General features: G+C 43.1%; 1 long non-coding RNA gene across 1 annotated transcript; it reads right to left on the bottom strand.

Moving 5' to 3' along the window:
• Positions 1–3,724: 3,724 nt before the first annotated feature.
• On the bottom strand, positions 3,725–24,027 carry LOC311585354. The gene is made up of 3 exons (XR_014775200.1): positions 23,811–24,027; positions 4,964–5,102; positions 3,725–3,763 (listed from the first exon to the last, which is right to left on the bottom strand). It is a non-coding gene; the product is annotated as an uncharacterized lncRNA (long non-coding RNA).
• Between the last annotated feature and the right edge of the window lie 3,716 nt (positions 24,028–27,743).

Raw genomic sequence — 27,743 nt, 5'->3', positions numbered from 1 at the left:
GAGGGGAGGACATCCTATTGGGACTCTAGATGAGAGAAGCATGGGAGAATAGCAAAGTAGAAGGATCCACAGGGTCCTAGAAACCTACAAGTAGAACATTATGATGGGCAGATTTGGGCCCAGGGGTCCTGCTCAAACTAAGGCACCAGCCAAGGACAATACAGGCGGTAAACTTTAAATCCCTACCCAGATCTAGCCAATGGTCAGAACATTCTCCACAGTAGAGTGGAGAGTGGGATATGACTTTCTCACGTACTCTGGTGCCTCATATTTGACCATGTCCCCTGGAGGGGGAGACCTGGTGGCACTCAGAGGAAGGATAGCAGGTTACTAAGAAGAGACTTGATACCCTATGAACATATACAGGAGGAGGTAATCCCCCTCAGGAACAGTCATAGGGGAGGGGAATAAGGGGAAAATGGGAGGGAGGGAAGAATGGGAGGATACAAGGGATGGGATAACCATTGAGATGTAACAAGAATAAATTAATAAAAAATTTAAAAAAGAAGATATCAAATGTTCAATAAGCACTAAAAAAAGAAGAAGAAGAAAAAAAGACAAAAGGGCCAACACTTGGTTTAATTCTCTGTTGTTCTTATTTTAAATATTAAACTTTTTGTTTTGTTTTGTTTTTCGAGACAGCGTTTCTCTCTGTAGCCTTGGATGTCCTGGACTCACTTTATAGACCTGGCTGCCCTTGAACTCACAGAGATCCACCTGCCTCTACCTCCCTGAGTGCTGGGATTACAGGCATGTGCCACTACGCCTGGCTAATCATCTTATTTTTATTTTTAATCTTTAGCAAAAGGCTTTTGCTTTCTGTTAGGTCTGTAGTTCTTTTAGGAACTATTTTGGTAGTATTTCCAGGAAATCGCTAGGGGATTCCAGGAACCCCAAAGTCCAGTAAACTGAACCAAGTCCAGAGGACACAGACCTTGGTGTGCTTGCCTGTCTTCTCCAAGCCAGTGAGACCCAGAGGCAGCCAGGGAAGGCAAGGGTGGTCAGGGAAAGGAGAAAGCCTGGCCTTGAGGTGGGAGAAAAGCTCACGTCTTCTCCATCTGGCATCTTCATAGCTGGGCCAGGCTAGGAGGGAGAAGGAGGACAGAGAGTGAAGTCCAGGACTGCTGAGTACACATCTTTTAAAAGTTTTTTTCATTAAAATTTTTTTTGTTTTTAAAATAATTTTTCAGATTACATCCCGATTGTTATCCCCTCACTTGTATTGAACTAATACATTGATGAAATTGAGCTTCTTTTATTATTGAAAAGACTGGCCTATCTTCCTCTCCTGAGAATGGCCTGAACCCTCAGGTGATGTCTTGGAGATGCATCCCAGGTTCTTGACCTGTTAAAGGAAAAGAGTTTTTCGCCATGGGCTCTGCTCTGTGGTCTGTGGGATTCCTACCCTTTCAGCTCAACAAAGATGGCTTGGGAAGTTCTGTTCTTGTAATTACATCAGTAATTTCACACAGAAGGCATCTTTCTTAACCTTGTCTTTAAAACAATTAAGTAAGAAGTTAAAAAGCCTTCAAAGGGTTTTTATTAATGCCATAAAAGAAATTATGTTAATTAATATTTTAAAAAAAACCTTTATGAAGACATTGCCTGCAAGACTCCATTTGCAGTGACTGGACATATTGGGCAATGAAGGAGGCCCATTACCACACTGGAGACCAACCTGGAAAAAGGAATTCCCTTGGGGAAAATTGAATCTCAGTTTTGTGGTAGCTTATCCAATCAAGGTCATACCAGTGTTGTTAAAGAGAGGAAATTAAATGCACCAACAGGAAAGTCTTGAAGTAAAACCCGAGACTACATTAGGTTGTGACAGAAACTAATACTAAGGAAATTCACAACTTAAGCTGACCTCAGACTCAAAAAACAAAGAAGGAAGTGTCTGGGAAGACACCCCATTGAGCGCAGGTATTGGAAGTTGGCCTAGGCTGTACATAGCCCTGTTTTCATTAGCTGGAGTTACAGCCCAGTATGTTTTGAATGCTCTTTTAGGTAAATGAGCTTCTTCGCCTTTCTTTCAAGCCTTATGCTTCTGTAATCAGCAATCACACATTCTATTCCTATTTTATATAATTTCACAGTGAAAGACACACTTATCCATCATCTCCTCATCGTCTGTCTTGTCCTGTATCACAATACCTGTGTTGTGTTGCAAAGCATTCTTTTAAGGATAGGGTGAAACTGGTTGAGCTGGTTTCCTTGTGGCTAAGACCAAGGTAGCTTACAAATGGAATCTCAAGGATTTATTTTGATATGTGAGTAGGTTTTGTTACATGACCTGCATTACAGTAAATTCAGGAACAGCCAGGAACAGTGAGTATTTAAAATTTTTTCTCCTTCTCCTCTCTCTCCCTCCCTCCCTCCTTCCTTCTTTCCTTTTTTTCCTTTCTTTAATTTTTTTCTTAGTTTTTAGTACCCAAGGATAACATGAAATTGGTGTTTTGGACTAAGACAGAAATTTAGCCAGTGAGATTGCTCAGCAGACAGAAACACAAGCCTGAGAACTGAGTGCAATCTGTGGAAGAAGGAAACAGACCCCCCCTCAAAATACCATTCTCTGTCTGTCTGTCTCTGTCTGTCTGTCTCTTTGTGTGTGTGTGTGTGTGTGTGTGTGTGTGTGTGTGTGTGTGTGAGAGAGAGAGAGAGAGAGAGAGAGAGAGAGAGAGAGAGAGAGAGAGAGAAGAGAGAGGAGAGAGGGAGAGAGAGAATACATTAAAGTTTTTAAAATGGCATAATCAAATACATATACAAATTAAAACCACCTCAAATATTCAGTGGATGGTAAGTCAGGGGCCACTGATCACTGATGACAGAAGCCCTAAGACTTCCCTGTGGCTAATAAAGCTCAAAGCACTGCCTCGGTTTCAATAACATTCATCCAGGAGCCGGAGAGATAGCTCAGGCAGTAATGTGCTCATGCTTAATGTGAGGACCCAAGTTTCATTTCCAGAACCCACATAAAAGGCTGGCCCCCACAGCTCCAGTGTTAGGCAGGCAAATGAGGACAGATCCCCGGGGCTTGCTGGCCAGCATGCCCCATGGAATGAGTGAACCCCAGTTCTCACTGAGAAGCCCTGTTTCAAAAGCAATAGATGGCTCCTGAAGAGTGACACATGTTCACCCCTGGTTTCCATACTCCACATGTGCTCATGTACATATGTAAGCACAAGTATATGCCTGCACTCATATGCATGCATGCACACACACTCAGACATCTAAATAGCCCCTTTGAAAATTAGTGTGTTAAATTACTAAATGCTGAAAGGAGAGTTAGCTGTTGATGGCCTCAGTGAGGACGACACTTCATTTTTCCTCCTTCCGTATTAGCAGTTGAGGAGATGCATTCTATCCAATGACAATATTTTTTAGTCAAAATGGAAACAGCCAAGCTAGATTAAAGTTAAATGTTTAAGATAAAATTCCTTGCTTCTTTTTACTCTAAAATAGCACTTGATCAAGAGCACTAATGCTAGTGTATCACTTGTACCCAGGCTTTTCTCAGTAGCCAGTACTTCTGCAACTTCATTTATTTGTTTGTTTTTGTTAGGGTTTTTTTTTTTTGAGTGTATTATTAGGACAAAATTTAGTTTCTATGCCAGGAATTCAATTCTAGCTTCCAGGTATTTGCATATGTAAACATTTTCAAATATATTTTCTGTGCACATAGGCCATGTTTTACCTGTTATTCATGTATACCTTTGTGATTAGTCTTCAAATGTCTTGTTGGCCAGAACTACCAAGCAGATAACTGAAAATGAAAAGTGTTTAGAGATAAAACAAGATAGAAATATGGATAACTTTACATCATAAGCATTTACATTAATGTTTAGCTCTTAAAACACATTCTTAAAGGGGAAAAAAAACCTTGACAACTCAAGATAAAATAGTTCATCAGTTAAATTTGACCTGCCTTTGGATTTATGCCCCCAATTAGTCAAGATGTACTAATTTAGCAGCAGAAGACATGATGATTGAGACTTAAGATGAAAGATTCCCCGGCCTGGTGAGACACGGTGATTTTCTTTGGTCTCCAGCTGAGGCAAACCCAGCTAGGTTGGCTCATGTGTGGCCATATCTAAGACAGCACAATGACTATATGAAAACAACAGTGTGAATGTATTGCTGTTTACATCTAGCTCACCCTAAAAACCCAGAGCTTAAATATTCTACCAAGAGTTCAATAGGAAGGCTATCCATTAAGAACTGTACTTAAATTTCACATCCCCTTTAGTACTATGTATTTTCCTATACTAATAGCTTATAGAAGATTCACATAGATAATTATAATGTAACCAAATTACTAGTCATTTGGTATATCCCACTGGTGGCTTTCCAGGGTCTTAAGGAAGGAAATTATATTTTATATTTCCCACTGTTCCTTCATCTGTTGTTGGGGGGTGTTTTGGGTTCTTTGTAGCTGTAGTGCTTCGATGGCTGACTCACTATATGAATCAGGCTTTGTAATTTCATCTGATCCTGGTGGGTTCTTCAAAGAAATTGTGACATAAGAAAGGAATTGGCTTGACTCTCCAAGATGGTGCTACCCAGCACACATGGTATCCGGATAGCTTGGTCACTGTGGAATGATCTTGAGGCCCCAATGCTGACTGAGAAATGCCTGTGACTGTCTATGAGCTCCCCACCATCACACATGCACAGCAACATGCCTACCAGAGAAAGTATACCAGCCCCAAGGGACACAGGGTCCCAGCCTCCAGTCCACAGCTCTACATACCTTCCTGAGGAGACCTGCTGGACCCCAGGATTATCCAGGTTAGAGCTCCCTCACCTAACTCCCTGCCTGTGGGTCTAACTGGAGCAGAGCCAACAGAGGAGAGCTGTGGCTACTCCCTGAGGAGTACACTCCAGCCCATAGCCCTGCTCTCCATCCTGAGGAGGGCTTCTGGTCCCCAGGAACGTCCAGTCTCCAGCCTAGGGCTTTTCTCACCTTTCTGAGAAGTCCAGTGGACAGGAACACCAGGGACAAGCAGAGAGCTAAAGGCCAATGCAGGAACACAACCAATAAGAGCCAGGGCAAAGTGGCACCACCAGAACCAGCTGTCCTACTACAACAAGCCTTGGGTGTCCTAAAACAACGAAAACAAAAGGCATTGACCTTAAGTATATTCTTACAAATATGATAGAGGCAGAGGCCTTTAAAAGGGAAACAAGTAAATACCTTAAAGAAATATAGGAAAATACAATCAAACAAGTGAAGAAAATGAATAAAATGGTCTAAGACATGAAAATGTAAATAGAAACAATAAAACACAAACATAGGGAGCCCTGCAGATAGAAAATTTAGAGAAAACAATAGGAACTACAAACATACATATTACCAACAGAATGCAAGAGATGGAGGAGGGACTCTCAGGTGTAGAAGATACAATTGAAGATACATCTGTCAAAGAAAATGTTAAATGTAAAAAATTCCAGACACAAAACACCCAAGAAACCAGGGACACTAAGAAAATATGAAACCTGATAATAGTAAGAATGAAGGAAAGAAAAGATTCCTGGCTCCAAAAAATATTTTCAACAAAATCATATGAGAAAAATTTCCCAACCTAAAGAAAGAGATGCCAATAAACATACAAGAAGAGTGTAGAACACCAAATAGATTAGACCAGAAAAGAAAATCATCCTGCCACATAATAATCAAAACACTAAGTATAAAAATCAAAGAAAGAATATTAAAAGCTATAAGGGAAAAGGTATAAGAAAAAATATAAATGCAGAACTATCAGAATTACCCCTAAATCTCATCAGAGACTCAAAAAGCAAGAAGGGACTGGGCAGATGTACTACAGACCAGAAGGGGCCACAGATATCAGCCCAGATGAATATACCCAGCAAAACTTTCATTCACCATAGATGAAGGAAAACAAGTTATTCCATGATAAAACCAAACTTAAACAATATCTGTGCACAAATTCAGCCTATAGAAGATACTAGAAGAAAACCTCCAATCCCAGGAGGTTAACTACATCCAAGGAAACTCAGGAAACATTTAACTTCACTGCAGCAAAACCAAAAGAAGAGAAACACACACACACACACACACACACACACACACACACACACACACACACACACTACCATCACCAACATCAAAATAACATGAACTAACAATCATTGGTCATTAATATTTCTCATTATTAGTGGACACAATTTTTTAATAAAAAGGCACAGGCTAGCAGAATGGATATAACAATAGGACCCACCATTCTTCTGCATGCAAGAAACACTTCAACAACAAAAGATAGATATCACCTCAAAGGGCTAGAAAAAGATTTTCTAAGAAAACAGACCCAAGAAGCAAGCTGGAGTAGCCATTCTAATATCTAGTAAATAGACTTTCAACCAAAATTAAATGAGATGGGAAGGACACTTTATATTCATCAAAGGGAAAAATATATCAAGATAACATCTCAGTTCTGAACATCTATGCCCCAAATAAAAGGCCACCCACATTTGTTTAAAAAAATTGCTACAGCTTAAACCACACATTGATACCCATACACTAATACTAGACTTCAACACCCCACTCTCACTAATGGACAGGTCATCAAGACAGAAACTAAACAGAGAAATAATGAAACTAACAAATGTCATGAATCAAATGAACCTAATATATCCACATAACTTTTCACTCCAAAACAAAAGAATATAACTTCTTCTCAGCACCTCATGGAACCTTCTCCAAAATTGACCATATAATCAGTCACAAAGCAAACCCCAACCAATACAAGAAAATTGAAGTAGTCTCTTGTATTTTATCAGATAATGATGTATTAAAGCTGGACTTCAACAACAACAACAACAATGGAAATTCTACACACTCATGGAAACTGAACAACTGTCTACTCAATGACCACTAGGTCAGGAAAGAAAGAAAGAAAGAAATTAAAGACTCCTTAGAATTCAATGAAAATTGAGGCACAACACACCCAAACTTATGGGACATAATGAAAGCAATGCTGAGAGGAAAGTTCAAAGCACTAAATGCTTTCATAAAGAAATTGGAGAGATCTCATACTAGTAACTTAACAGCACAGCTGAAAGCTCTAGAACAAAAGGAAGCAATCACATCTAAGAGGAGTAGATGACATTAAATCATCAAACACAAGAGGGAAATAAATAAATTAGAAGCAAAGAGAGCAATACAAAGAATCAAGGAAACCAAGAACTAGTACTTTGAGAAAATCAACAAGATAGACAAACTCTTAGCCAAACTAACTAAAAGGTAGACAATATCCAAATTAACAAAATCAGAAATGGAAAAGGGGATATTATAACAAACACTGAGGAAATCCAAAGAGCCATTAGGTCTTACTTCATAGGCCCATACTCGACAAAATTTAAAAATCTAAATGAAATGGTCAATTTTGTTGATAGATTTTACTAACCAAAGTTAAAACAGGATCAGGAAAACAAATAAACTGCCAAGGAAATAATAGTAGTCAATAAAAGTCTTCCAACACACACACACACAAACACAAAAGCCCTGGGACTGGTGGTTTTACAGTAGAATTCTATGAGACTTTCAAAGAAGAACTAATACCATTGCTTTTCAAACTGTTCCAGAAAATGGCTAAACTCATTCTATGAAATTACAGTCACATTGATAACAAAACCACACAAAGACTCAATAAAGAAAGAGAATTTCAGACCAATTGCCCTTGGATTGATGCAAAAATACTCAATTAAAATACTCTCAAACCCAATCCAAGAACATAAAAAACACCATCTACCATGATGATATAGGTTTTATCCCAGGGATGTAGGGGTGGTTCAGTATAAGAAAATCCATCAATGTAATCCTCCATAATCATACTCAAAGAAAAAAAACCCACGTGATTATCTCATTAGATGCTGAAAAAGCGTTTGACAATATCTAACAACACTCCATGTTTAAAGCTGGGCAGTGGTGGTGTACACCTTTAATCCCAGCACCTGGGAGGCAGAGGCAGGCAGATTGCTGTGAGTTTGAGGCCAGCCTGGTCTACATAGTGAGTCCAAGACAGTCAAGGCTACACAGAGAAACCTTGTCTTGAAAACCCAAAAAAAAAAAAAAAATCTTCGAGAGATCAGGGATATGAGTCTCATACCTTAACACAATAAAGGCAATATTCAGCATGTCTATAGTCAACATTAAATTAAAAAGAAACAAACTTAAAGCAGTCCCACTAAAATCAGGAACAAGAAGAGGCTGCCCACTCTACTCAGATATGGTACTTGAAGTCATATATAGCACTTCAATATAGTACTTGAAATCCTAGCTAGAGCAATTAGACAACTAAAGGAGATCAAGGGGATACACATTGGAAAGGAAGAAGTCGAAGTATCATTCATAGATGATATGGCAGTATACATCAGTGACCCCAAAATCTACTAGGGCCCTTCCACATCTGATAAACACCTTCAGCAGAGTAGCTAGATACAAGATTAACTAAAAAAAAAAAAAAAAAAAAAAAAAAAGTAGCCCTCCTTTATACAAAAGACAAAGAGGATGAGAAAGAAATTAGGGAAACAGCCAAAGAGCATACATGGACTGTACCTAGGCCCCTGACAAATATGTAACTTATCAGCAGCTTGGTCTTCATGAGGGTCTCCTAGGAAGTAGAGTGGGGTTGTCTCTGACGTGGACTCTATTGCCTACTTTTGGATAACTCTTCCCTAGCTGGGTTGCCTTGTCTGGCCTCACTTTGTCCTAATGAGGCTTGATATGTTGGTATGGGTTTATATGAGTGGGGTCCCCTTTTCTGAGGAGAAGGAGAGGGGAAGGGAGAAGAGGGTTTGAGGATGAGACCAGGTGGAGAGGAGGGAGGAGGCTGTGATCAGGATGTAAAATAAATAAATAAGTAAATGTAATTTTAAAAAAGTAATTGGCCAATTCTTTCTTCATTTTGTCATGAATTATTTTACTACGGTTTAGACACATCATCCATTTGATGTAGAGGCGTGCTTTCAGCTCTGTCATTCTTTCTTGTGTTGTGAGAGGCCATGCATGCATCTGCTCATCAAGGGTCTGCTATGTTTAGTTAGTGCTGGGTGTCTTCATAGAGTGAGAAACCCAAACACCGTCCACACATCCTGCAGGAGCTTGTAGCATATCTAAATCTTAGTTCACAGGGGGCCTACTATGACCAAATGCCACACACTGGCTGGCTGGTGAGCAACATGTATTTGAATTTCACAGCAGAAGACTTGGAACAATCCCAGATGGGCGAACCAACAGACTCACTGTCTCAGGAAGGTACCACCAGAGTTCATGAATGGCATCTTCTTTGCTGGTCCTGAGTACTGAAGAGGCAACAGGCTTCTCAGGTCACTTATCAAAGGGACTGGTTTCATTTATGAGGGATCCATGTCTATGACCTAATCACTTCCCAAAGGTTCCACTTTTTAATTTATTTATGGGAGTGTCATACATGAGTATTGTGTTCATATCATTTCTCCTCCCTTTTTCTCTTCAACACCTCATGTCTTCCCTACTCCCTTAAAAATCCATTGCTTCTTTTTCATTATTATTGTTACAGCACAGACAGACAGACAGACAGACAGACAGACAGACAGACAGACACACACACACACACACACACACACACACACACGGCCATTTACTTGTATGTGCATGTGTTTAGGGCTGACCTAAAAACTTTGTGCTTGATAACCAGTTAGGGGAGATCTCTCTCTCTCTCTCTCTCTCTCTCTCTCTCTCTCTCTCTCTCTCTCTCTCTCTTCAGCCATTAGTTGCCTCGAGCTCCTCACCTAGGCGTGGGGCCTGTGGAGACTTCCCCCATCCACAGTGCTGTGTCAGCTGCTATTGTTATTGTTCAGTTCTTACGTAAGTGAACATTTTGTGGGGATTTCATGGGTTTCTTCCCTGCCATGCACAGAGGACACGCTCTGTGCACATGTCCTTGTCTCTGGCTCTTACAGTCTCTCCACTCTCTCTTTCCTGTTGTTCCCTGAGTTTCTGCTTCTCAAATGAGACTTTAAAATTTTTATTTCTTGTGTGTGTGTGTGTGTGTGTGTGTGTGTGTGTGTGTGTGTCTTTGTGTGGAAGTCATCAGACAACTTCAGGGAGTCAGTTTCTCTCTTCCAGTGTGGGCTCCAGGCACTGGGCTCAGGCGGTGACACTGGTACAGCAAGTGCTTCTGTTCTCTGACCCATTTTAATTTCAATGACTCTACGGGCTCCACTTTGTTATTTTTAGATTTATTTTTATTTGTGTGTACGTATGAATGTATTTGTGCCTATGAAGTCTAAAAGAAGGCATTGGATCTTTTGGAGCTGGAGTTAGAGATGGCTGTGGGCCACCAGACGTGGGTTCTGGGAACTGAACTTGGGTCCTCTGAGACATTCCTCCTGCCTCAGGGAACTACTTCTTAACACCATGACCTCGGGGGCTAGGAGTTCAGTATGTGGATGTTGGCATTACAGAAATGTGAAGGCCATACAAATCTAGGTGTGACTCTTCTGCATATTTCAATGTACAAGGAACTCAGCAGGGTACCCAGCCTTGTTCTGCATAGGGAGGCATCTGGTGAAGGGGTTTGCTGCCATTCCTAACATGGTGCTTGTGACCAGATAGTCTTTTAACTGACGACAGAGGAGATTACAGTGGTACTGATGGCATGGTGGTGGTTGCGACAGGCAGAATTAGGTGTAGAAGAAGAAAGTCATCATTGTTATTGGGAAGCAGTGATGTATTAGACAGAGAAAATGAATTGCAGAGGAGGAGAGCGGCTACAGCATCCCCAACCCTGAAAGTGATGTCTCAAAGAGATGCTAGGCATGTCAAGGGAACTGAAATTGTTATGCGACATGGGCAGAGAAAGTAAATTGGCATGCTTGGTTTTAATACAGGCCCTGAAAAAAAAAATCAATCAGCACCTATTGACACCTGTCAACCCTTTCAAGTTTTCTCATCCTTGGAGTCAGCTCTGTTGCAGGCATAGTGGCCATCTATTGATTTGGTGTCTTTGAAAATGGAAGCTTAGATTGGTGTGTTCAGGATCAGGGTCGAAAGGCATACGCAGTGGTGAGTCTTATACCATATAAAAGCTCACCATCTAAGGAAGAGCCTTTGGCCTCCGCTGGGAGAGACGGAGCATGCTGGGTGCCTCTCTACTCAGTGTTAGACTGATATTCTAATGCTATTAGCTGGAACCTGCTCAGTTTCATAATGTCCAAGACCAGTGCTCCAAGCAAATACAATTGTCTGAGGAGTTGTATGAGCCCCCAAAACATTGCTTGCTAGTTTTGAATGTGTGTGTCTGTGCATCACCATACTGATGCTAACAGGTAAGTCCTTTGGAAGGGATTCAGGAAGAGGGTTTTTCCCTTTACAGCATCCTTGCCACAGGAAGTCCCAATGTCCATTGCCTCTAGAGGATACATCAATAGAGCCAAAAGCTAGAGATAGACAGCTAAACTTTACCATGCACTGAATCTCTTCTATCCTTGACTTGGGTTTTTCCAGTCTATTGTGGGTAATTTATCAGTATGGACTAATTATTACAGTGGTATTTTCTAACATGCTAGCAATCAATCAAGACACAGATACCTGTTATATTTTAAAATAGCCTTAGTTAACCTGGGGCAGGGCAGATATTGATCCCCTAAACTTCTTCTTATGCCATCTGCTTTTAATAATTTCTACCAAGCTACCTTCCATCCATAGTCCCAAATACTTGCTAATTATCATCATTTGGGACAAATCTCCATCCATGCCAGCCATGTGCTTCTCCTCCACCTAACCCATGGAACAGCTTTCTTTCTCCTTTCCTCTCCTCCCAAGATTCCCTGTCTCCCAAAGACCAGGAACCTTAGCTACGCCTTTCCCATTTGCCCTGCCCAGGTGTGAGGGTCTTTTATTGGTCAAACAGGCTAGACTCTTAGGCAGGGTACAAGGTGGGACACAGAGACAACAAGCAGTAATTAGCATTAAAACACGTCAGACCAACACCAGCCTATGAGGAACCAACTCCTATTACTTATAAGTTACCCAGCCTGAGGTACTTTGTTATGGCAGTGAGCATGGACTAAACCATTGAACAGTAACAGTCACATCTCTCATTCTTACTGTGGTGCCATGAGATGTTGGAGATTGAAAGGAGAGATCTTACAAATGTCCCTCGGACTGTCAAGCAGCTGTTCATAGTCAGTAGAGTCACCCAGACTTTATAAAAATAAGAACCTGATTTCCAGCAAGATAAAACAGTTGACCTATGACTCCACTGTGCCACATGACAGACTGGTGTTCAAGTGCAGGCACGCCTCTGAGCCGGGTTCCCATTGCTGAGGAGGAGGTAAGCTTTATGGCCCTGATGCAGGGCCGGGCTGTTAAGACACTGTCTGGTGTTTCCTCATGTTCAGATGAGTGCAGTGGCAGCAGCAAGTTAGTTAGGTGCATCAGACGGGCCCAGCCACGCTGCAGCAGAGAGACCAGGGACTCTTGATTCCCCAGATGGCCATTATTCATGGGTGCACTTAGAGGTTCTGCTTAGTTTCCTTTTATCTAGAAAAATTTGGTGGCAAACTAAGGGTGGACCAATTTGTTATCAGGGAATTGTTGAGACAAAAGGGCATCGCAGGCTCACAGGAGAGAGTTCTGAGCAAAGGGCTTCTGTTATTTATCTGCTTCTCTGTCAAGCCTGTGAGTTCTGAAGATAACCGGGCTGCTGAAGATAAGAGGGCAGTGTGGGCACTGAGAGTGCAGGTGCTGGCCGCAAGCTGTTAGCATGTCTGCTCTTGGGGTTGCTGTCCTTCCCCAACGCTTTAGGGACACATTCTTGTCTTACTAGCTCCTGAATGGTGTTTGCTATAGATTGATATATTAATTATTAAGTTTTTACTGGCACATAAAAATTCCCATTTACTCGAGAGAGAAACAGTATATAAATCAGAAGTGAATAAAATAATAGTTTTAGCGGATGTAATTTATTAGTATTATGCTTTTAATTAAGTTGTTCAGAATAATGAATACGTGTTTTGCCCATGGTGCCATCTGACAGATATATTAGTTAATGTTTTCTCACCTTCTGTGGTGCTCAATAAAATACCAACAGTGCTGTGAACCCTCGTACTTCCCTATCCACAGCAAGTAAGATTATACGTAAAAGGGTTTTATTTGACTTTACCTGTTGATAACAAAGGTGAACTTTAGAGTTTGATGTGTGCCTTGTAGTTGGATCCTTTTTTTTTTTTTTTTACACATTCATTGAACTAATTCTAAGTATGATAAGAACCACTCATTCCAAGTATGTGTATACAAGCATGGGTTGATACACTTGGCAATTGATAAGCTCTGCCATGACAGAGTCACAGAGCATTGCATTTTCATTACCCCAAAAAGTTTCATGCTGCCGTCGAAGGGACTCACAAGTGTGCTGGCCTCTCGGGAGTCTTGATGTTCCTCCAGTTTCTTTTCTATCCTTGTTGTTCTAACATTTTGTCTGTTTATTTGCTAGACAGGGCCTCTTATAGCCCAGACTGGTATGTAGCCCACTCCAGCATGCCTTCCCTCTACCTCCTGAATGCTGGCATCAAAAGTATGTATCACCATGCCTAGTTTATGGGCTCCAGAGCTTGAACTCAGGCCTTCTTACATGCTAGGAAAGCACTTTACCAACTGCCCTATAGCCGGTCCCAGCAATTTTATGTATGTAGAATTATATGCCATAAGCCGGCATTTGTTTTCCAGTAAATAGGATTAGTATATTCATATATGTACACATGCATGTATAAAATGTACATATCTATATATACATACATAAAAGCAAATGCATATATGTGTATATAGACATGTATACGTATGCATGTGTAAATATCCTTGTATAGGACCGACAAGTGTGGCTCACCAAGTTTGAGCCCACACCATGGCTGAAAGGCCACAGAGCCTGTGTAGAGCCGTTGGCTGCAGGTCTTGAGAACAAGGTCAGCCCAGGAGAACAAATGTTTCATCTTCTGAGTGTCAGCCTTTCCTCCCTAAGGCCTTCCAGGGATTGGGTGAGCATGTTCACCATATGGATATCACTCTTCTTTACCCAGAACCTACTGATTGAAGTGGTTCTCGCACCTAAAATCGTCCTAAGCATCATCTCATGCGCTAAGCACCAAGGCCGGCCAGGATTATGTGGGATATCACCTGCCATGGCCTGTGATTCCATTTCTGTGAGCTGAATGTGAACAGGAGTTACCTACACCACTGCAGGTGCTGCCTGCTCATGCTTCTGAGCCGCGTCCTCCAGCGCAGGCGAGCCACAGTTACCCAACCGCTTACCAGTGACGGAGTCTGAACACTTTCCCAGTTTTTCACGCAGTGTGAGAAATGTTTCTATGAATTATCACAACTATAAATGGCCCTGAAAGGACTTTTTAGCTAGGTGTAGTGAAGCATGCCTACGGTTTCACTGCTCGGCAAGGCTGAGGCAAGGGGATCTAAGTTCCGCAGGGACCTCAGTTATATAGCACATTACTCCCTTAATGGGAGGGAGGCGGGAGAAGTTGCCTTGGTAAGCTGTGATCAGCCTTTCCCTGTGTAGCTCTAGATAACGTCCACATCTCCTTTCAGTACTTAAAGGCGTGCTTGCATTTGGTTGCTCATTTGATTTCTAGCCTATTAATAAGTATGCAAAACAGGGCTGCCTACATACGTTTTATATGTGCTGTCTCATTTATTACCACACGGAGTATGTAGTTTCAGTTTCACTTTGTAGGTGAGAAATGTGAAGCTCAAGGCCGTGTTAGGACGCACCTCAGAGGATATCATGGGCAGTTATAGACCGGACTACAAGCAGGCTCTATGGTTCTCAGCCAAGGTCACCTGTTCCCTGGTGATAGGTAAGGTCTAGCCCAGAAGAGGGTGATGTTTCCACAGAACCCTGGGAAGCAGCTTGATCCATGACCAACCGGCCAGGAAAGTGAGTGTCTCTGATGGAGGCAGAGCAGAGCTTTAGAGGGTTATGCCAAAGCTTAAAACTGGAAACAACTCAGGCTTATTTCCTGACCAAGAACTGAGAAGAGCTCTTCCCCGCTATGGGTACACTGGGTCGTCTCCAGAACCTCTGAGTGTTCTTAAAATGCCATAAATAAGTCCAGAGGAGAGCACTGGTGTGGATGGAGACGACACTGGGCCAGGGAAGGCAGCCCTGTAATGGTGCAATGGCGACTTTCATTTCCCAGACTTTGTCATTCCTGCAGCCCTTCATCAAGAGCACGGCTTGCTGACCCTGGAGGAACGCTGGGAAAGGCCCCTTTCTTGGTTCATGTCCTGGGAGCAGACAACTGTGCAGTCCCAAGGTCATTCAAGAACTATTTGAATCGTGTATGTGACTTCACTTCATGGCTTAATAATTTAGATTCGTCATTCACACAAGTGTATTGAACATCTACTACCCAGAAAAATGCTGGTTCCCGCCTGAGTTGCTTTCCTAGTTTCTGTGACCAAACATCCAACCAGAAAGAATCTGAGTGAGGAAGAGACTATTCCAGGTGAGAGTTTGGGGGCATCAGCCATGGTGAGGAAGATACGGTTTGGAGCAGGGAGGCCATTGGCGCAGGAGGCTGGCTGGTCGCATTGCAGCTGTGGGCAGGATGCACAAAATAAACAGGAAGTGGAGCCTTGCTTCCCCCACTGAAATTCTACCTGAACGTTCTATAGTCCTTCCAAAGCTCTAGAACTTGTTTTGTTGTTGTTGTTGTTGTTTTACATTCAAACCACAATAACATATTTTTTCCTGTGTTTGATATTTTATATACTTTGAAACATCTAATCTTATAACACATACAATATAATATTTATCCCATTTTGAACAATTTTCTAGGTGCCGGGTCCTTGGCTTCAGTCTTAAGTAAGGAGGCACTGATGTCTCTGTTTTACAATGGTGAAAATGTTGCTTCATAAAATGAAGTGTTTTGTCCCAGATGGTGTAGCTGTCAGTGGTGGAGTTATGGGGCTCTTCTGGAGAGGTTGATGTCTGTTGCTTCTGAGACGTCTCATACCCTACCCCATGCTAAGGAGACCCTAGCATTCAGCAAATGACCTTTAATTGTATCTGGAAATTCTTCCCCCACCCATAGGATAATTAAGTACTGCATTCTTTTTGTGATAGGGCACCCCGCCCCCCACCCCCCACCCCCCGCCCAGTGCTACTGCATGTAAAGCAAGTATCCTGGTACCCCAGCCCCAGCAAATCAGACACATTCACATTCAAACCCCTCCCTACTGCCCAAGGTTTATAAATACCTGATTCATGAAAAATAAAGGCTACCTAGTTCTTTCATGCTTGCACCATTCCTCCACCATGACCATCTGAGGAGACTCCCATTTACTCTGGGGAAGAATCACCGCTGGATGCCCAGGGCATGACTGCCGGTCAAGGCAGTCAGGGTGGCAATAGCAGAATTGCCTTGGCAGCTGCTGAAGCCTGCTCCATCATGGCAAGCTCAGTGCTGACCACCAGTGAAGCACCTGCTGGGCCTGAGTCTCACAGAACCTGCCTTTCCGCCAGTTCTGTGCATCTGCCCTCATGCCGTCGTGCTTAGCACAGCAGCTTAGCTAAGGAGCCGTAACACTTTGATATCATCACAGGCCTGTAGAGCTCCCTAGCTTCCACTGCTGCCTGATGTGAGAAATCTCATTCTAAAAGAAGTAACTGTAACACTCAAACTCTGCATACCTGTAGCCTAGCACATGGGCCTCACCCTGAGCGCTCTAGGTTGCCCCTGAGGGAGAAGCAAGGCCTTTCTTTGATCAGGAGGTCCATCTGCTCTCCTCTGGAAGCAAGCGACGTCTGGACCAGCCAGCAGGACACTGGACACAGGCCACCCATTGCAAGCTGAAGGACAGTGATGTTGCAAAGAGTCGGGGACTATTGGGCCCGACTGCGAAAGTGAGTTCTCTAGCTCAGACCACAGCCAACTGTTCTGGACAAGGGCAGGCCGGGCAGCAAATGTGCTTTGCAGCCTGGGAGGCAATGTTGAAGACAGGACATAGATGCTCATAAATTTTACTGTCTCGGTTACAGTTCCTGTAATGGTAGCATGAAAGGATCCGCAAAAGTCTCAGGTACAATGTGGCTGGGATCTGCCAAAGCTTCATTTACAAAACCTGTGGAGTTTGCCTCATTGACTGAGGGCCACCAACCTCTGCTCGTCACTGTGCCTGTCATGTCCCTTTCACTTCAGGGAGGGAGGCATTTTTTTTTATTATTTCTAAGTTATTGGATACGCATAGAGTTTTAACGTTGCTGGCTCCTCTAAGAAGTTTGATCAGTTGTCAGTGAATGAGATTCTTGTTTGTGGATGGTAAGGAGTTTACCGCTCTAGATGGCGAGGGTAGACCTGTGATGTTAGAACACTGGGTTAGCTGGACAGGCAGAATGAGCATTATAACAAGGGACAAAAGAGGAAGGGGGGAAGGGAGGGAGGGAGGAGGAAGAGAGGGAAAGCTAAGATAGGCGTTAATCTTTTTAATTGAGGTTCAAGATGGCTGTCAGGATAAAGGTGTTTGTCAGCCAACAATGAAAACCTGGTGACATGAGTTCAAACTTGGGATCCCACATAAAGGCTGTAAAGGCCATCGTCCTTTGACATCTGTACACACACAGGCAGATACAGATACACACACACACACACACACACACACACAGACACACACACACACACACACAGACACACACACACACACACACACACAGACACACACACACACTCACACACAGACACACAGACACACACACACACACACACACACACACACACACACAGACACACACACACACAGACATAACTGACCCACCACATATACACACTCACCTCCCCCCCATTCCCTAAATGTTTCAAATCTCTGAAAAAGATAGCATTTCAGTGTCTATGTTCATCTCTGGTTTGCACATTTTTGAAGTCCTTTTTAAAAAAAGATTTGCTTATTTTTTACGTGCTTTGATGTTTTGCATGCATGCATGCGTGTCTATGCGTGAGAGTTCCAGATTCCCTGGGACTAGGGTTACAGAACGTTGTGAACTGCCACATGGCTGCTGCTTGAACGCTGGTCCTCTGGAACAGCAGCCAGTGCTCTTAACCACTGAGCCTTCTCTCCAGCCCTCTGGTTCATACTTTTCTTGTTCTGTGACATCATCCTGTTACATATTCAAAGATTTTAGTGTTGCTGTAACAGATCAGCAGATGCTGAGTGGCTCCAAATTTATTGTATTAAAGACATGAAGTAGAGGGGATAGATAGGGGTGGGATGGGATGGCAGAGGGAAACCGGAAGCTACTGCCAACAGACACGGATGTTCCCAGTTAGGTGGTGAAAATGTCCTAAATATAATTATGCTGATAGTTGTAAAATAAAGCAAGAATATTAGCTTGTTTTCTCTAGTGGGTGAATGGACTGATATGTGAATTGTATCTCCATGAATATTTTCTTTAAAGTACAAACTCATGTCTTCCAGTGTTGGAGGTCAGAGTTTTTGCTAACATTGATCAAGGTGTTAAAATGGGATTGTGTGGAGTCTGAAAGCATCTTCCTGACAGCTCTAGCGAGGAGCCATCTTCCTGACAGCTCTAGCTCACAGGCTGACTACATCCTTTGGCTGCTCATGGGTTCTTCCTTTCATCAGCTTCATCACAGCTTTCCTTGTCGAATCTCTGGCTTTTGACCTTCTGCCTCTTTCTTGTGAGGATATTTGGAATTAATAGGGATCCAGGTGGATGACTTCGGGTGCTCCTCTCATGTCAAAATCTTACTGAAACGATATCTTGAGTTGTGTGTCTTTGGAGCTGGACATCCTTTACCTTTCCTGGGGGGAACTTGGGGATTATTGTCTGTAGACGATGATGAAGAACAATGAAATGGGGGAGGGGCGGGGTCAGTGTTTCAACCAGGCTTCTCCAAGGAAGCATCCAGCATCCTTTGCAGTGGGAAAGTTTGCTTCCTAAGCGGTCCTGTCAGTTTAGGCTTGTGGTTTTTTCATAAGAGATAAGTGTAAGCATTTTTGAGGCCTGGCCTCTGTCCCCCACTGAGCCTATAGGAAGTGACAGCGTGCTGACTTCATCTGAGTGGTGAGTTTATCAGTGTGCTGGCATTCTCCTTGTCTCCTCCAGCCAAGTAATTTGTACCATTCAAAATGCAGCTATTGTTAAGGAAATGATTTAAGGATGATTCACATGTTGATGGTATGTAGCACCTACTGAAAAGATTTGTCAAATTTGCTGCCTTGGAGAGTTGTGTGGAAGTCTGTGAAGATTCCTCTTTAAAAGGATTTATACAGAACTGTCTTGTGTCATTCAGGGCGTGGAACCAGACTTTATGAAAGTGTTATTAATTCAAGCATATGACTATTGAGTAACACTGCCTTTCAGGCTTGAAAATACTAGGGCTTTTGGAATGTGGGGAGTACCATGTAAGGGCATTCTCATCAAGAAAAACAGACACCCACGAAGTGACTCTGATTTATACCATGGGTCCTTAAGGCAGGCAGGATGACATTCTTTACAAGGGACATTTAGATGAACTAAAAGCTAAGAGTGACTTAACCTGTGATGCTACAGGCTTCCCCAGGGTGGGGAGATCTTGGTGACTGTTTGGCAGACGCCATCCAGGCTAGGACTCTGATGAGCCTTTAGGAATCTATATCTCTCTGCATCTTACCCCCATGCTGAGGGGCTCACAGAGGCATGGCACACATACACTATGCTGGAAACAGACACTGCTACCCTGAGTCCTGCTGGAAGAACTGAATCAGTGTGAAGGCTGGATCAAAATCTCACAGTTGGATCTGAGAGCCAGATGGCTTCCCAAGTAGGTCACAAGAATATCTTGTGTCTTGGTCTCTGGCTGCAGAATGTGTGAATAATAGGATCAAGTTTTTGAAAGTGCCAGACCTCAAATATTTCCGTATGTAGATAATTGCTGGCACCGATACCTGGCCTGATGAGTAACATTCTAATTTTAAATTCCTTCGGAAGAAGGATATTTTCCAACTCGAACAGCAAGAAGCAGGGACTTCGGCTAGATTTAGGAGATGGCTAACAGCAAGGAATGTTAAAAATGAAATCAGCCTTGGTGGAGGCAGGGAACTCTTCTCTGGAGGTCTTTGATAGAGTCAAGGTGTTGCATTCCTTGAAGGCAAAGGATGTTTTTAATAAGATGAGGCTGCATGTCAGAGTTGGTGAGCTCTTCCTCGAGAAGCTCCTTTTGATCTTTAGATGATTTGAACCTGAAATGTGCCTCACACACTCATCTTCCAAATGCTGGTTGCCCACCTCATTGGGTTATTTTTGACGGTTGTAGGGTTGCCTAGTAGTAGAAGCTAGCTGGTGGATGTAGGCCACAGGGGGCGGCCTTCGCAGGTTATACCCGCCCTCCCTGTGATGGACTCTTATAACCTCTTGAAGCCATGAGCCAAGACAAAGTTTTCCTCTTTTACATTGTTTCTTTCAGTATTGAGGTCACAGAGATGGGACATTACTTAATACAACACACCTTGGGTGCTGTGGATCTGTGATAGTCCTGTGTCTCCGTTCCTGCTCTGTGACAGCCGGTTACAACTTAGACACGAGACATCTGACAATTATTTCTTAGTTTGAAGAAGCATAAGGTAGAATTCATAACCATTCTAGACTATTCCAAGCGCTAGCAAGTTACCAGATACTAAATCCTGCCAAGGGGTGGGAAATGCAGGCATCCCTCAGGTTTCAGGCTATAGTACACTTTTTGTTGAGAGCTCTGTCCTTCCGTATGCTCAGGGTAGAAGTGTTACATCTGTGGAGAGCTGAGCTTTACAGCTTATAAGAGGGCGATGCCTGCTGCAAGGGATTGCATGTCACTGTTGAAAGGTTGGACCAAGAACAAGGAGTGAGTTGCTATTGATTTAGAAGAAGCACACAGAGCTGGAGTGCTATCCAGGAAAAAGGGATCAGATCCTCTGGAAGGAAGTGATGCCAATTTGGTGATTGCCTTTCAGAGAAAGGGAGATGATTGTGGCTGGGAAATTTGTATGTTCCATTCTTTGGTTCCTATTGTCTCTTTGCTTGTTTGTACAGAATAGCCAACTGGTTGTCTCTAGGGCTTCATCTGCCAGTAGAAACTTCGTGTATCTCTTTCATGACTAGTACCTACACTGGAAGCCAGAGGATGGCACACGTTTTTATAGGTGACCCCCCTAAAAGAGCACACATATCTGAGGGCTATACAAGTCACAGTGTATGGCTGAATCAGGAGACTAAAGAGGTATAAAAATATATAAAAACAAAAGTTGGAAGTTAATAGTTCAATTTTTAAAATGAATGAACAGAGGCTACAGCAGCTGCATTACATCTTTAACTGGCAGCATAACTTGATACCAGCCCCCATATAATGCAAGTCATTCCAGCACAGAAGATCCAAGAGCGAGGCAGCTTTGGAAGCCGAGAGTGGCAGAGCCTACTAATATGAAGCAGGACAGAAGTCCTGAGTGAGCTTTGATTGACACTGCAAGAGATATAAAAACAGGTATAAAAGAGTTTTCTACTGTAAAGATAATGTAGACGTAGGGGTAGTCTTGCCTCTGCACTCCTGCTTTACGGATAGGCAGATGACAGGAAGGCGGAATATTGCCTGCAGAACACCGAAGGTAGAACTAGCTCAGGAAAGGGGCGAATTCATCCAAGGCAACAGAGCTGGAGGGGTGAGGCTCCCTGTGGTGAGTCCTAGCTGCTGGACCACAGGGGCAAAGTCTTCAAGTGTTTGCCTTCCTCGGGTTCAGATCTAATGTAATACGATCTCTCTTTGATATTCCCCCATTCCTCTATTCTGTTATGGGAACATTCCATGTCATTGTATATTGAAAGTGGGCAACTCCTTCCTTGATGTCATGGGATCGCAGACTGCCCACGTCTTAGGAGAGACTTTGAAAGCTGTGGACTATGGGGACTTTGGAAATTGGATGTACTTTGCTTCATGTGATGGCTGTTATACCATATGAGCTGAAGATGGAATGTTGTGGCTTCAGTGTGAAATGTCTCCTACAGGTTCACGCCTTTGGATACTTCATCTCCGGCTAACGTGAAGTTTTGAGAAGTTGTGGGCCCTTAAGAAGCTGGGTCTAGATGGACAATGTAGACCACAGGGCAGCCCTTAGAAGTTACAGTTCAGTCCCAGCCTAGCCCTGGAGCAACGTTCAGTTCCCAGCATCCATAAGGGACCACAGCTTCCTGTGATTCCAGTTCCAGGGGGACTTGATGGATTTTCCTGGCTTCCATGGGTACCCACATGAATGTCATATACCTACATACACTGAGATATATATCCGCATACAATAACATACAATACATAAATATTTAAACTACAGTGCACTACTGAGGATCTCATTCCACCTCACCATGTGAAGTCTGTACCACTATAAGCATTGACCAGGTACTGGGGGCTCCATTAGTAGGTACGTCAAAATCCAAATGCTAGAGATGCTGTGCCCCTCAGGAATATCTCTCTGCATTACAGAGAAAACTGCCTCAGAACAGAAAGTTTTCTTGTGCTTATTGTACTTTGCTTTTGTATGGCTCAACTTTGCAGATATGCAATTCACACATTAAAGTATCATTCTTTCTCTGTATTTCCATGGTCATTAAACATCATAATATGGCTCAGCACTGTAGCCCTAGTCCACAATCCCACCTACTGAGATGAAACAATTTTCCCTGAGGAAATATTTAAACATAATTGCATTTTAATTTGATTATTCACAAATTTCCCCAAGACACACACAATGATATGTTCTCCTTAAACATAGCTGACATTAATGATCGCATCTAATCCCTGAATTGTATTATAATATTTTAAACTTGTCACCAAGTACCTTTATAATAGTTTTATGCATATGTTCAATTTCATAAGAATAAAATGCAATATTCTGATTTTTCTCCAGACCCTATAAATCTTCTGCATTTTACTAAACTACTGAGTAGGAATATAAAACTAACATTATCATTAATGTTAATTATTTATATTCCTCAGATTTTATTAAGTCATCCATTATTAATACACTGAGCTTAGTGAAGTATTACCATTTTGGCAGAAGAGAAAAGAATAATTTCTAAGTAAATCATATGTTTAACACAGTATTCTGCAATTTGATAGCATGCCCCAGTTTCTACAAAATTAGACTTATATGCTAGCCATCTGGGCAACAGAGAAACTTGCCACAAATGTGATAATTATAAAGGTGTGAGTTGGTTTGTACAAATAACACAGTGAAACTACAGTAGCTCTTTGTAGACTTGTGCTGGCACACTAATAAATAAACAAAGCAAATTGTGCAGGAACTCTGCCCTACAGGCTTAGAAACTGCACCACTCAGTCAACAAAATTTAGACATAAATAAATATTGACAGTATAAAGGGATTGCCCAGTTGCTTTCTTGCTTATTGCTGTGAACCCACAGAGATTTTGTGAAGTTAGATTCCTTTTCAAGATAAATCACTTGAAATATGAAGGGAGAAATCAGTGCCGCATATACACATGCATAAAAGGCAAGGAGAGAAATGGAGAAGGATGAGAGGAGGTTGAGGGAGGAGGAAAAAAACCCCAAAACAAAGAATAAAATAAGCTTTGTTTGATTGTGGTGGACCATTGAGTCCAGTTTAACCCACAGCTTCACACTACAGTCTGGAGTGAATTCAACTGAAAAGGTCATTTTTAAAGCCTCACTTGGCGTCGCGCACTGCGGTGGCCACTCTGGATCTAGATAGACATATTCCTCAAGAGAAACAATGAAAAACGGCCCTGTCAGAGTTTAGTACCTGTGCAATGAGGAAGGCTGGCTCGGCGCAGTCACTGAGCTGAAGATTTGGGGCAGTCTCCACACCTAGATGTCTCAGAGGAGGTTTTTAAATGTGTTGTGGTCATGTGGTCAGTTGAATCCTGGAGTTATTTCAGAGCCATTCAGAGCGGAAGTAGGACCATGTAGTTGAAAAGCTCCCCAGCAAGGAGGTGGAAAATAACCCAGGGAAGAGCAAAAGCCACAAGGCCCTGGCAATCTCAGCACGAATTAATCGTACAGCAGAATTCATGACCTCACTTCCGGGTCTGTGTACATGTTAGGTCATGTGATGTCAAGGGCTTCATCTGAAAAGTTCTGAAGTGGCTCATGGAATGGAAACTCGGTTCTCAGATGGGGGTGGGAACTTAGTGAGGCGTGCGTGATCTGGTGAAGGACACTACCGAGACCATGCCTTCAACTGTATCTCTGCTCTCGGGTCCCTTCCTGTCTCTAGCCCTGATACTCCATGGTAAAATGGTTTGTTCTGGCACATGTGTGCTGCATGATTTCAAGTTTCACCGCAGCCCAAAGCTAACAAAGATTGTTTGCCATGGACTAAAACTCAGGAACTCGAGCCAAAATAATTCTTTTCTCCTTTCAAGTCGGTTCACTCAGGTGTTTGCTGCAGTGGAAAAGCCTAACCAACACACATGGCAAAGGGGGTTGAGGTTGAAGATGGCACGAGGTGGCCAATCAGCTGACCTAAAATAGAGGGAGTATTATGGGAAGTCAGGTGGGCCCGATGTAACCACAGAAGTCCTCTAACGTGTGAGGAGAGAGACAGAGCAGGGGACAGAGGAACCGTACAGGGAAGGATTCATGCTGTGTGATCTCCCTTTGAAGATGGAGAAAGAGGCAGTGATCACAGAAGCTAGAAGAGGCAAAAAGACAGATGCTTCCAGAGCCTCCAGATGCCCAGGACCATGATATCGAGCCAGGAAAACTGTGCTGGACAACAATGCCCCACAATTTGAGATAATAACCTCATGCCATTGAAAACGTTCCCCAGTTTGTGGTAGTCTATCCTCGTGGCTCTATTTCTTTCCTCTTTGCTGGATACAAGCAACTACATGGGGAACAAGAATTGCCTTGGCTCACTGTTTAAAGAGAGCCAGTCCACTGCATCAGAGTTAGGGTTAGGGTTCAGCATGAGTGGTTTGCAGCTGTGATGATGGGAGCTTGCTCACATCTGGGGAGGTCAAGAAACAGATGGGACAGCACGTAGGACAAGACTATGTGAGGGTCTGTGTACATGTTAGGTCATGTGATGTCAAGGGCTTCATCTGAAAAGTTCTGAAGTGGGTCTCAGAGACCCAAGTGGGGGGTCTCGTATATACACCTCTAATAGTATACACAAGCTCCCCAAACACCATCATCTGGGGACCAAATGCTTAAATACACAGGTTTTGGGGGATGTTGTACGCCCAAACCTTAACAGTAATAAGAAGCTAATGTAAACAGAACTGAGTATCACCAAGGAACTGTGAGCCATATAGATTGGCGGCAGATGGGGAGGGGGGGGGGGAAGAGCATCAATGTAGAGAGCAATCAGGATGACTTATACATGTGCGTGAAATTGTCATATAACAAGCTTAGTTAATCATGAAAAAAATATAGACGAGTTCACCGCATCTGCAAACGGCAGTTGAAATTTCAGTTCCCAGCAATTCTAATGCATTTAGCAGACACTGTGGAATCCCAGTAAGTGTGGAGCTTTTGACCCATTTTGTGATCCAGGCTGACTTCGAGCTGGCTCGTCCTTCCTCATTCTCCTGAGTGCTCCAGTTACAGGGTTGTCATCTGACTTGACTGGACCACCCGTACCTGGAATACATCCTCCCTCGTTCTTGGCTGACTAGTTACCAGGTTCCTTTAATGTCACAACTGAGAAGCCATTTTCCTCACTGACAGTGTATGAGTCTGCTGCTTTTATGTATATAGAACTTCTCCCCCTGCCTCCCCCCCCCCTTTGTTCTGATACCTGGACATCTTTTTTTCCTTTCAATACCTGCTACTTGTCTCTGGTTGGGGAATGCGTCACAGAGTTTTGGTTGGTGTCTTTCCTATAAGGCTAAACACATGAGTCAGACAGAGTAACTTGACAAGGACAGACATAGACACTGAGAGGGAAAGGCTCTCTCTTGAGTGTGATGGCAAACGGTCAGCTGGGGACTAATTCTCTGTAGAGGGAAAGCATGCTGAAGAAGAAAGCAGAGTGCGCTCAAGTGAAGAAAGACAGACTGAGCTGTCATCTGATCCCTAGATAACGCCTTAGACTTGACAGTTGGTGAGGCAGCTCCCTGTCTCCCACCTCCCAACCCCACAGACACATACTTGATACAGCTTGAGTTTGCCTTCTATCATTTGTAAACAAGATGATTTGCCAGTACAGCGTTTTCACCCATGGATCTTTGCAATTCTTTCTCTGGGCACCTGACATGATCTCCCGACGGTCAGCCCATTAACTATATGGCTTCCTCGAGCTACTTAGTAGAAGATCATAAACCAGGGGCTTAAAGCAAGAACTATTTGTTCTCTTGTGGTTTTTGGAGACTTGAGGTTGACAGACACAGCCTCTCCAGCTGCTCCAGGGGAGAATCTCTTGGCTGCCTTTATCTTACTGCTGGTCTTGCTGGCAACCCTTGTGCTGTACTGACTTAGAGATACCTTACTTTTTAAATCTGTGCGTCTGTCTTCACAGGGCACCATCTTTACATCACCTTCCTACTGCATCTTTGTGTCTTCACAAAACACTTTCTATTCTATGTATTGGTGTCTAGAGTCCTCTGAGCTTCCAGGATGCTAGTCACTGGCTGAAGGTCTATCCTCATACCCCACGACCTCATTGTAATTTGTATCTTAACTACACCTGTACAGGTGTTCTTTTTAGATAATGCTGAACTCGCAGGTACATGCTTTGAGCAGCATGGATACTAGGACCCTGGCTAGGGTAATTGAGGGAACGATTGAAAGGTAGAAACACAGGTGGATGTACACACAGAAAAGCCGGTGCCAGGTTGTGTGTGTGCACTCTGATGAAATGGCATCTACTACTGCCACGTTCCTGAACCTCAAAGTGTTTATTATGCATAGGAGAGGCAGAGGGGTGAACTAGCCTCATAGGAGGTCTCTGTAGGTGAACAGTCTTAAGCTATAAACATGCAAGAAAAAGAAGCTGTAGTTGCTAGGTTTTGTAAATAGTAGTCAGCGGTTTCTGTTCTGACTCTCCAGGAAAGCTTTGCCGACCATCTAAGCCTCAGCAGGGGGAGGCTTTGCCACTGAGGCAATCCTTGACACAGCTGTGCCCATGTCAGCTGTCTTTGACAGAGCCACACCCATGTCAGCAATAACACTCACTTAGGACTTCACTCATTGATTGGGAGCTTCCTCTATTCCCTATATATAATGAGCTCTTAGAATTTGAAAAAACCTTTTTTCAAGAGGCAAAATCCAGCTCACTGCTCTATCGTGTGTCATTCACAATGTTCTGTAATGTCAGCGAGGGCGAAACCACACACGACTTCAGCGTTTCCAGTGATGCCTCATGTCTTGTGTAGTCAGAGCGACAGTCATTGTGTTCTCCCTGAACCAAGCTGGGATGTGACAGTGTGTGTAAAGCATCTGGCGGGGTAAGATGTGCACGTCTTAGGGCAAAGTGTGACTTAGGCTAATGGTGTGACTTGGGCTAATGTCGTGTCACCAGGAGGAGTAGGCTTTTGGAAGAGAGAGATGGGAGACAGAAAACCAGTGCGGTCCCCTCCGAAAGGCAAGAGAAGGAGAAACATTCATAGAAGACATTTTAATGTTTGAATGAAAAATCAGCCGGGTGTGGTGGTGCACGCCTTTAATCCCAGCACTCGGGAGGCAGAGGCAGGTGGATCGCTGTAAGTTTGAGGCCAGCCTTGTCTACAAA

This window comes from Acomys minous (assembly GCF_964271855.1).
Source record: "Acomys minous genome assembly, chromosome: 15".
NCBI classification, from domain to species: Eukaryota; Metazoa; Chordata; class Mammalia; order Rodentia; family Muridae; genus Acomys; species Acomys minous.
The sequence above is the reverse complement of the archived record's forward strand: the minus strand, read 5'-3'. Positions and strand labels throughout refer to the sequence as shown.